This window comes from Myotis nattereri, assembly GCF_964212035.1.
Source record: "Myotis nattereri genome assembly, chromosome: 2".
Classification (NCBI taxonomy): Eukaryota; Metazoa; Chordata; class Mammalia; order Chiroptera; family Vespertilionidae; genus Myotis; species Myotis nattereri.
Genome location: NC_138076.1, coordinates 25,839,293 through 25,850,221, shown reverse-complemented (window position 1 = coordinate 25,850,221; position 10,929 = coordinate 25,839,293). Strand labels below are relative to the sequence as shown.

General features: G+C 40.7%; 1 long non-coding RNA gene across 1 annotated transcript in view; it reads left to right on the top strand.

Annotated features, from left to right (window-relative positions):
* Positions 1 to 12: 12 nt before the first annotated feature.
* LOC308514590 overlaps positions 13 to 10,929 on the top strand; it is a 107,432-nt gene continuing 96,515 nt past the window's right edge. The window contains exon 1 of the long non-coding RNA XR_013995598.1: positions 13 to 143. This is a non-coding gene — a long non-coding RNA (uncharacterized lncRNA). The remainder of the gene's footprint in view (positions 144 to 10,929) is intronic.

Below are 10,929 nucleotides of genomic sequence, written 5' to 3'. Positions count from 1 at the left end.
AGGCGGAGGGCAGGGCGGAGGCGGAGGGCAGGGCGGGCCGGGCCGGTAACCACTGTAGAGACTGGAGTCGGCCATACCATACTTTGCAGGAGTTTGAGGTCGGGATTTCCAGGGTGCGTCATTTCCCTGCTGGCCACGGCGAGGTAATTTCTTACAATTACTGATCGGAAGGGTTTACTTTCACTGTGGATTGAGTGTCGCAGCTTGCACGTGGAACACCACCCGACTCTATCTGTACAAAACGAAGTGCTCACCTTTAGAAATAGCCGGCTACTGGGGATCCGTTTGACAACGGGCGGGAAGGAGGACGAAGCACCTGCCAGGGCTTCACAGTCAGGCTCCAACTTGTGTGAGGTGTTGTTCTCCCGCCCCGAAGAGTGTCCTTCAGCACCCGAGCCTGCACCCTCAGCCCACCGGAGAGGACAAGCGGGTCTCCCCTCTCCCGGCCACTGCAGGCTCATCTACCGCAGCCTACACTAGCTTACCTTTATCTGATGAGGTCTGGCTAATACACCTTGTTAGCACCTCTGCCTGATCCTGCCCTTTAGGTACTTTTAACATGTTCATTTATTGCATTTTAAAAACAGCTTTATGGAGGTATAAACAGCATAAAGTAAACTGAACATATTTAAATAGGAAAAATGGATACGTTCTGACAGGTATACAACCATGAAACCATTTCAGTCAAGATAGTGAACATTTACCACTTTCAGAAGGCTCCTCCTGCTCCTTTATAATGTTCCCTCCTGACCCTCCCCAGCCCCTTTCCTCAGGCACTGATCTGTTTTCTGTCATCATACATTAGTTTGCATTTCCGGGAATTTTATTAAAAAAAAAAAAAAAAGAAAGGAATCATACGGGATGTACTTTGGGGGGGGGGCGGTCTGGCTTCTTTCACATAGACTATTTTGAGATTCATCTGTGGTTATCAAGAATTCATTCCTTTTTGCTGCTGGGTAATATTTCTTTATATGAGTATTCCACAGTTTGCTTATCCATTCACTTGTTGATGGGCATTTGAGTTGCTTTGGGTTTGGGGCTATCTCTCTATATAAAAGACTAACATGCAAAGTGTCCCACTGTCTGGGTCATGACTTCACATAGCAACGCCTGTCTTCCTCTCTCTAGCAACGACTAGCCTCCTTGCAGTTTCTTCAGCTCAGGAACACAACTTGCTTTATAGCCAGGTGCAAACATTTCACACTTTAACCAAAAGTCTGTGAAGTGTTTTCTCATGCCTCATCTCATTTGGTCCTCACAGAAGTCCTGGAGCAGGTAGAGAGGAGACTCGGTGGAATCCTATTTTCTTTTCATTAGCTGGAAAATGGAAATTTGGAAAGCTTACAAACTTGACCCGACTGAAAAGAAGTAAGAAATGGTGGACCTTGAAAATGACTTCAGGTTTTCTCACTAAACAGAATATAGTCAAACACTGCTGCAGTTAAATATTTTACCCTTTGTTCTCCCTGCGTGATCTACATTAATAATCTGCTTTGTGTTGACATTTACTGCTGTGTTGCTGACAATTACCTGAAAGAGAAGTTGGGGTGCTTCACTGGGTTGGAAAAAGTTTAGCTAAATCAGAAAGCAGGTCTAATTAAGCAAGTTTATTCTGTATGTATAAAAGGCTAAGTTGACTCATTCGTGCGTGATACATAAAAAGCTCTCGCTGGCACCAGTTGCATGCATGTGTTTCGATCTGTCATTGTCAATCGTGAATTTGGTTGACACTTCTATTATAGAGAAAGGGTGAATAGTGATATTAAAATATTTCTTCTAATTAATTCCCTTTCAATGTGCACAAATTCATGCACCGGGCTACTAGTTACAAATAAAGCTGCTATTGGGCATTCATCTATAAGTCTTTGTATGGACATATGTTTTTATTTCTCTTGGGTAAATACCTAGGGATAGAATGGGTCATAGGATAAGTACATGTTTAACGTTTTGGGAAACTGCCAAACTTTTCCACAGTGATTGGCAGTTTTACATTCCCATCAGCAGTGTATGAGAGTTCCAGTTGCTCCACATTTTTGTCATCCCTGTGGTTTTACCTTTCATATTTCTATGACTAATGATTTTGAACACCTTTTCATGAACTTATTTGTCATCCATACATCTTTGGTGAGGTGTCCAAACCTTTTGCCAATCTTTTGTTTGTGTCTGTTTTCCTGTTACTGAGTTTTAAGAGTTCTTTATATATTCTAGAGAAAAGTCCTGTATCAGGCATATATGATTTGCAAACATTTTTTTCCTAGTCGGTAACTTGTCTTTTTACTCGCTCTTTTTAAAAAATGTTTTTATTTGTTTGTTTGAATCTGGTTCCAAATAAGGTTCCAGACATTATAATAGTCTATTTTAAGTTGATAGCAACTTAACTTTGATCATATACAACACTCTACCCTGTTACTCCTCCCCCCATTGATGTCATAATTTTCATCTATTTTGTGTAGCCATTAACAAATTACTGTATCCAGAGTTATTTTTAATACTTTAGTCCATTAATCTTTATACTCAAGTCAAGTGATTTATATACCATATTACAGTGTAAGAGTATTCTGAATTCGATTATATAGGTTACCAGTGTGTTTTCTATTTTAATATGATTTCAGGTTACTAGTTAGCATCCTTTTCTTTTGGTTTGAAGAGCTCTTTTCTGCATTTCTTGTAAAGCAGGTATAAAAGTGCTGAACTCCCTTAGCTTTTGTTTGGCAAAGTCTCTGCTTGTCCTTCACTTCTGAAGGATAGCTTTGCAGTGAAGAACACCAAAACAAATTTATAAAAATGTGGGATAAGTACTATAAGCAGAGCTGTAACCGGTTGGGCTCACTGGGCAGAGCGTCGGCCTGCGGACTGAAGGGTCCCGGGTTCGATTCCGGTCAAGGGCATGTACCTTGGTTGTGGGCACATCCCCAGTAGGGGGTGTTCAGGAGGCAGCTGATCGATGTTTTTCTCTCATTGATGTTTCTAACTCTCTATCCCTCTTCCTTACTCTCTGTAAAAAATCAATAAAATATATTTAAAAAAAAAAAGTACTACAAGCAGAAAAATCCTTTGTAACCAAACTCTACCTTATCAAGACCTTCCTTCTTTTGAATTCCCCTGAGACTTCTGAATACCACCTATGCTACTTAGTCATGCACTCTCTTTCATGTCCCTTTGGGATTACTTTCTTTTTTCTTTTTTTCTGAATGATTATAGCAATTCATAATTGCTCAGCCTAGGAAACTAAGATGTAAATGGATAAACAAATTGTGGTATATCTAACCTATATGATCCTATTAACCAATGTCACCCCAATAATTTAATTAAAAAATTTTGGTACATCCATACAATGGAATATGACTCAGCAATATAAAAGAACTAGCTACTGGCACACACACCACAACATAGAAGAATCTCAAAAGCATTATGTTAAGTGGAAAAAGCCAGCCTCAAAAGGTCACAGGACGTGTGGTTCTATTTATATAATATCCTGGAAAAGGCACAACTATAGGGACAGAAATCAGATCAGTGATTTCTAGGGCCTGGGTTGGGGAGAAGACTGGCTACGTAAAAGGCACTGTTACCAAATTCAAGGGGTTCACCGCTTGGGATGCTCCATTTAAGAACTAGTTGTGGTTGTTGTTAGGTATTTCTTTTTAAATATATTTATTTCTTAAGTGTGGGATGAGCACAGTTATAGAAATAATGAAATTCTAGAGCGGGAAAGGAAATGTTAGATTGCCGGGAGCCGGTCCATGCTTGCTGTTTCAAGGGACCTGGCATATATGACATACTGTTCTTAATATGTTTGCTCACCTTCTTGGCACTATGTGTTTTAACCAAGGTCTCTGAGAAAGGTTGTTTCCCCAGGTAGGGATTTTCCCCTGAAGTTAGGGAGGGAATAAAACCTCAACTAAGTGCCAGGCGGGTAATTAATCACTTTAACTACGAACAATCATGCTTAAGCTACATAATCTTTACTCCCTGGAATGGAGATAAGAAACGCCTAACCTTTGGAATAGATATTGATAGGATTGGAATCAACTGGTATAAATACAGATGTAACAACACAGAACTTAGAACACAGAACTTAGGAGACAGAACTTAGAAGACAGAATCAAGAAGACAGAACCAAGAAGACAGAACCTACACAGAACCTAGAGACAGAAGAACTTCGCTGGAGAGAACATGGCAAAAGATCCTGGACAGAAACTGGCCACAGAACCTAGAGACAGAACCTAGCGAGAGAACCTGGCTGAAGAACCTAGAGACAGAACCTGGCTACAGAACCTGGATAGAACATGGCAAGAGAACCTGACTAGAACCTGGTGACTGAACCTGGCTGGAGAACCTGGACAGAACCTGGCTGGAGAACCTGGCTGGGCTGCTGATCAACTGAACACTGTCTCCGTGTCCTTCCTTCTTCGCCGACTCCGTCTACGCCTTTGGGAACCCCTGGACATGCTGGGGTTGGACCCCAGCATTAGATGTTACTTGACCACCTCCCACTATGTGCAGAAATTTCTTCTACAACCTCTGTTTGAACACTAATTTTAGAGCCTGATGGACTACAACTTTATGACCTGAATCCCTTTACTTTGTTAGATCGATAACCATTTGCTGGCTGGAAATCTGCTTCCCTGTAACTTTTGTAATGGTATGTTAGAATGAAACTCCATCTTTCTCAGAATTCTATAATAGCTGAAGCTGGGTGCTTGACTACCTGTGAGGACATAATAAAGAGATTGTAAAACCAGTCCTATCTGCATTAGCACATCACCCATCTCCCTCTGCAAGCCTTGAGAACCTTCTTTCTTTAAAAGATGATTGGAGTGCTGTGGCATTTCCTCTGAAACCAAATTAGAAGGGATTCAAGAAGACCGTTCTGAGAGCTTTCAGCGTGTCCCCTGGAGTTTGAGGAACTCAGACTGAAATGTGTCAAGTATGGAGTCTGTGCCTACGGCTGCCTCCTCCTTGTAACCTAGTGAAGAGGCTGCATTGGAAGAGAGCTGTGCTTTCTCTGATGTTGTGGCACAGGTACGTGTTTTCCAGGAATCCAGTGATCACGCAGAAGGGCGCTGGTCTTGGTCTTCTTAAAAAGGATCCTATGAAAGAGGATGTCTTAGAGGGTCAAGGGGACCCCAATAGACTAGTGGGTGGCCAGGGGAAAGCTGTTAAGCTGCAAATGGGAGAAACGGCACTGCCTCAGTCAAGGGAGCCTAGAGGAAGCCCCATTGTCTTTCTGCCCCCAAGAGGGCACTACCACCTCATACAACCATTTCTGTGTCTTTGCTCTTTTATTCTAGTCTCCTCTCCCCTTGGGTTTGACCTTGAAAGAATCAAACATGATGACTGCCAATCTGGGGAAGGAGGTGGAGTAAGGAAGAGACCCTAAGCCAGAGGTCCTCAAACAAATATTGTATTTGTTCCCATTTTATTTTTTTGCTTCAAAATACGATATGTGTAGTATGCATAGTAATTTGTTCATAGTTTTTTTTTTTAAACTATAGTCCGGCCCTCCAACGGTCTGAGGGACAGTGAACTGGCCCCCTGTTTAAAAAGTTTGAGGACCCCTGCCCTAGCCAGCCATGCCTCCTCCCCAGACTTTCCCTGTATTGGTTGTCAAGCTGGAAGAAGAGAGAGGCCTTAAGTTTAAATGAGTTTGGAGTGTTGATGTTTCACTGGAGGCATATTTTAATTACTGAAATGAAACTGTTGATTAAAAGGCTCAGAACATTCTGGGAGGTGCTGGAGATTTCATTATGGGATAGGAAAGAACAAATCCAGAGAGCAGGCTAAGAGGGGCAGTGGGAGAAAGATTAAAAGTATTTTTTCTTCCTCCTAGTAAAGCTGTAACACTTCCAATCACTGATCCCTCTCTTCTCCCCAAAGTATCATAGAATCAGTCTACTTTCTCATCAACATTTTGGCAAATCTTTAGGTATTTTAAGAGCTCACAGACTCGTGCCCCTCCCCACCCCGGTCAGATTAAATATGCTTACTTTTTCATATAATAGGATTTTTGTGTAACGTTGTTATACTTCAGCTCATCAACATCCCTCTAATCATACCACATGCAGCAGCACTGTTGCTTCCTGGGGCTTTGGCACCAGACCCTCATTTATGCAGCATCCCATGATTGATTCTTACTCAGTTTCATTTCTTTAAAACCCCTCTTAATTTTTTACATGAGCTGCTTTTAAGTTAAGCCTCCCTGTTTTTTATTTGTATATTTTTAAAAACTCAGATGCAGGACTTTATATATTTTTTTTCCTGTGAAGTTTTATTTTACAGATCAATGGATTTTGGGTCATGCCTGTTGAGAGTATTCTGAATCTCGATTCTGTCGTCTGTGGTAATTAGTCATCCTTTCTGGCTTAATGTCATTGGCCAATCTTATAAGCAATCTTTCTGTGACTTTGTGGAAGTGATTGAGAGCAGGATCTTGTGGTGGTCATGAGAGTGGACTCTGGAGCCACATTCCTTAGCCCTTTGAGTGCCAACCAATATCCTAGGAACTATGCTAGAATTGCTAAGGCATTTTGAGTTAAGGTTTAAAAATTTTTTTTCCCACATAAAGAGTGAACTACTAGCATCTAATAGTGACACTGCAGGAGGAGCGCGATCGCGCTCCCAGCACGATTGCGCTCCCCAGCACTCTAGGGGTTAAGTTGAAGTCCTGGCCCTGACACTTCATAGTTATGTAATATTGGCATATTACTAAACCTCTCTGTGTCTCAGTTTCTTCCGGTGTGAAATGAGAAACTAATAATACTATACTATTATTATTGTACCTACCTGCGCCCTTTAGCTAACAAACCACCTTGAAACTTAGTGGCTTAAGACAACCATCACTTATTTAGTTTATAATTCGTTGGTTAGCAATTTGAGTTATGCTCTACTGGTCAGTTTTTCTGGCCTGAGGTAGTCTTCTTCATTTGTCTGCTCAGCTGTGGGTGAAATAGGCAGCCCTGTTTCTGGGGGTAGGCTAGCCATCCGCTGAAATGCATCAGCTCATTCTCCAGCAGGCCAGCTGGGCTTGTTTGATGGCCTGGAGAGGAAAAGCATGCAGGGCCTCTTGAGGCGAAGGTTCTCATTTGGTACAGTCACTTCCACTGCTCTACTGGCCAAAGAAAGTCAGAGGACCAGCTCAGATTTCAGGGGTGAGAAAGATGCTCCATCACTTCTTCATGGGCGGAGCTGCAAAGTCACATGGGGAGAGGTGAAGAATTGGGACCATTTTTGTAATGGATCTTCACATTGCCTCATATGGGGTTATTTGAGAAATGAAGGTGTTAAATACCTAATGTGCTTAAATCCTGCCTGGCGTAGAGTAGGTGCTATATAAACATTAGCTGTTATTGATAATATTGACTAATAGGCGAACGGGTCTGGATAGGCCACATTTTCACCTTTATAAAAATGAATGAATGACTGATGAGTGAAAATCATTAGAGAGCTCTTCAGGTTGACATCAATGTATTGATTAGCATTCATGGATGACAAAAGATAAGCCAGCTGTAAATCTGTGTACTCGTTTACATGTTGAGAGCAGGGGCTTTGGAGTCAGACAGATCTGAGCTGGAATCTAATTTATTAGCTGTGTGTCCTTGCACAAGATGTGTCACCTCTCTACATCTCAGTTTCCTCGTTGTAAATAAATATAATACTGACTGCATTAGTTTCCTAGCGTTAGCATAAGAAATGTCCACAAAATGAGTGGCTTAAAACAACAAAAATTTATTCTTTTATAGTTCTGGATGTTAGAAGTGTCGGCAGGGCCATGCTGCCTTTGAAGGCCCTAGTGAAGAATCCTTCCTTGCCTCTTCCAGAGTCTGATAATTGCCAACAATCCTTGTCATTCCTATCTCCATCTTCACATGGACTTCTTCCCTGTGTCTCCTCCATGCCTTCTAATCTCACTCTTCTTATAGACACAAGTTATTGGATTTAGGGCACACCTTAATCCAGTATGACCTCATTTTAACTTGATTATATCTGCAAAGACCCTATTTACAAATAAAGACACAGTCTGAAGTTCCTGTGGACATGAATATTTAGGGACTCTATTTAATCCAGAACACTTACCTTGTGGGGCTTCAATGTAATATTGTATGCTAAGCACTTAAGATGTGTTTGGCATATAATAAATACTCAATAAATGGTAGTAATTGTTTTTTATTACTACTGTTATATCATCAGAGGTAGTTGAATGTTCTGCTAAAGTTAACATAATAATACCAGTAGCTATAATTATTGAACTATTAAAGTCAGAGCTAGGCTAAGTGGTGTATATGTATTATCTCATATAATCCCTACTATGGCTATTAATCTAGTAACCCTGGTCAAACAATAGTGATAGTATGAATCAAACACAGTCTATGATCCATGAAACTATGCTAGCTTCAACAGATCATCTTATTCTTTTACGTGTTTTCAAAAAAATCCTTTAATATTTTAAAGGGCTTAAGTGAAGCTGCTCCCCGGGGCTGACCAGCAGCTCCTGAATGTCAGATAAACAAATTGCTCTGAGACACTGTGAAAAGAGAGGACTAAGGGACTGCCTGGCCAAAGGGAACAGACAGCCTCTATTGCCTGCCTCATTAGCCTTTTATTGTACCAGCAGTTTGAGATAAAGTTTATCTTTTAGATACAATCAGTAAGGTAAATAATATTGGGAGGACACGTGTTTATAGCATCCTTTAAGAAAGGACACCCAAAGATTTAAGCATAAGGATTCCAATAAACACCTGGGGGTCAGCTTGTGCACAGACTTGTTTGGAAAGGTCAAGGAATAATTAGGGTCTCCACCTTTGGCACTTTCCTAAGTTAGAATTCCAATAAACAGGACAGGCGGCCTTCCACACACTTCCCTTTTATCAGAATGTCCTCCTTACAAACTTTCCAACCAAATCTCCTGTGCTCCCCAACAGTTACTGATCTATAGTCTTAAAAATTTATTCTTTCCTCCTTTTTGAAAATAGAGTCAAGTTTCTTTGAACCCTACATATTATCAATTATATTACTCTGTCTATGATAACTGTCTTAAGTATTTTTAAAATGAATTAATTCAACAACATTTATTGAACCCTTAATCAAAAGAGGCATGGGTTAAGTCCTACCAAAGTTCACATCCTTGTGGGGGCTAAGACGGTGGAAGGAGAGAGGTTATAGCTGATAAGTAAGCTTCAAACAGAAAAGAGATTTTAGCAGATGGAGAGATAATTGGACGTTTCAGCCTGTGGCCAGGGAATGATGAGTATACCTGGTGTGATGATTAATTTTGTGTCACCTTGACTGGGCCAATGGATGCCTAGAAACCAGTTAGACATTATTTCTGGTTATGCCTCAGAGGGTGTGTCTAGAGGAGATTAACATTGGAATTGGTAGACTGAATAAAGCAGATTTCCATCTTCAATGTGAGTGGGCAATACCCAATTCATTGAGAGCCTGAATAGGACAAAAACTTGGAAGAAGGTGGTATTTTTCTCTCTGCTTAACTGGTTGAGCTGGGACATTGATCTTGATCTGTTCTCAGTACTCCTGTTTTGCAGGCTTCAGATTCAGAATGGAATGGACATCATCTGCTCTCTGGCTCTTAGGCTTTCAAACTATATCACCAGCTTTCTTGGGTTGCTAGTTTGCAGACAGCAGATCCTGGAACTTCTCAACCTCCATAATTGTATGAGTCAATACCTTATGTTTGTACGGAAAATAATACAACTATTAATAAGTAATAATACAAGAATAAACTCTGTGTTTCATGTACTCACAACTATAAGCCTACCTGTGTATGGAAGCTTACCTACGTGTGTGTGTGTGTGTGTGTGTGTGTGTGTGTGTGTGTGTAGTATATGTGTATGTCTTTGTCTGTGTCTGTGTCTATATCTATGTCTATCTGCTTTGTTTCTCTGGAGAACTCTGATGAATATACATGGACTGACCAGAGTTTGGTATCTGTTTGGGTGGGGTTGTGAGTAAAACACTTTTAATAGAAAAGAGAGATAGTGATAAAAATCTTACACCTTTACATGCACACCCCTTTATTATTTCTTCTTCAAGGTAAATGAACCACTTCCTTTTGTCTTGTATGGTAGGATCGTTTTTCCAAAGCTTCAGTCTTTTTGTGTGGCTCTTGGAACCCTATGATGTTTAAAACTAGGTACAGAACTCCAATAAGAACATTAATCTGTGCTGAATATTATCAGAGACTGGACTTTAGTCCTTTCATTTTAAACTCATTTTAATCAGAGCAAACTGAGCTTTTTAATACAGGGTCTTATTCTGTATCACTGTATCATTTTCAACTTTTGACCCAGGAATCCTTTTTTGCCCCATTACAAACAGGCTGCAGTTTATTTCTTCTCTTCAGCTACTGCCCCTCCTGAGTTTTGTCCTATTTGTGTCCAATTACTTCCTCTCATGTCCTTCATAAGGATCTGAACTGAATTGAAAGATGTACTTATATTAAAGACATTTTATTTTATTTATTTAAAAAATATTTTTATTGATTTCAGAGAGGAAGGGAGAGGGGGAGAGAGATAGAAACATCAATGATGAGAGAGCATCATTAATCAGCTGCCTCCTGCACACCCACACTGAGGATTGAGACCACAACCCAGGCATGTCCCCTGACGAGGAATCAAACCGTGACCTCCTGGTTCACAGGTCGCCTCTCAACTACTGAGCTATGCCTGCTGGGCATATTAAAGACATTTTAAACGGTCTTCTTGGCCATGCTTATGTTGCTCACCAAGCCCTATTTCATCTGACATTGCTTTTGGTTGTTGTCTCCTTCTAAAGCAGGGGTAGATGGGCAGATCAGATCCATTTTCTTAGTTTCTACTTCTTGTTTCTTGGGTGCACTCGCACAATGGACAGAACTCCAAGAGTCACTGTCTCTTTGTTTTCATGCATTTGTTGGTAATTTAAAGAGAACTTCTA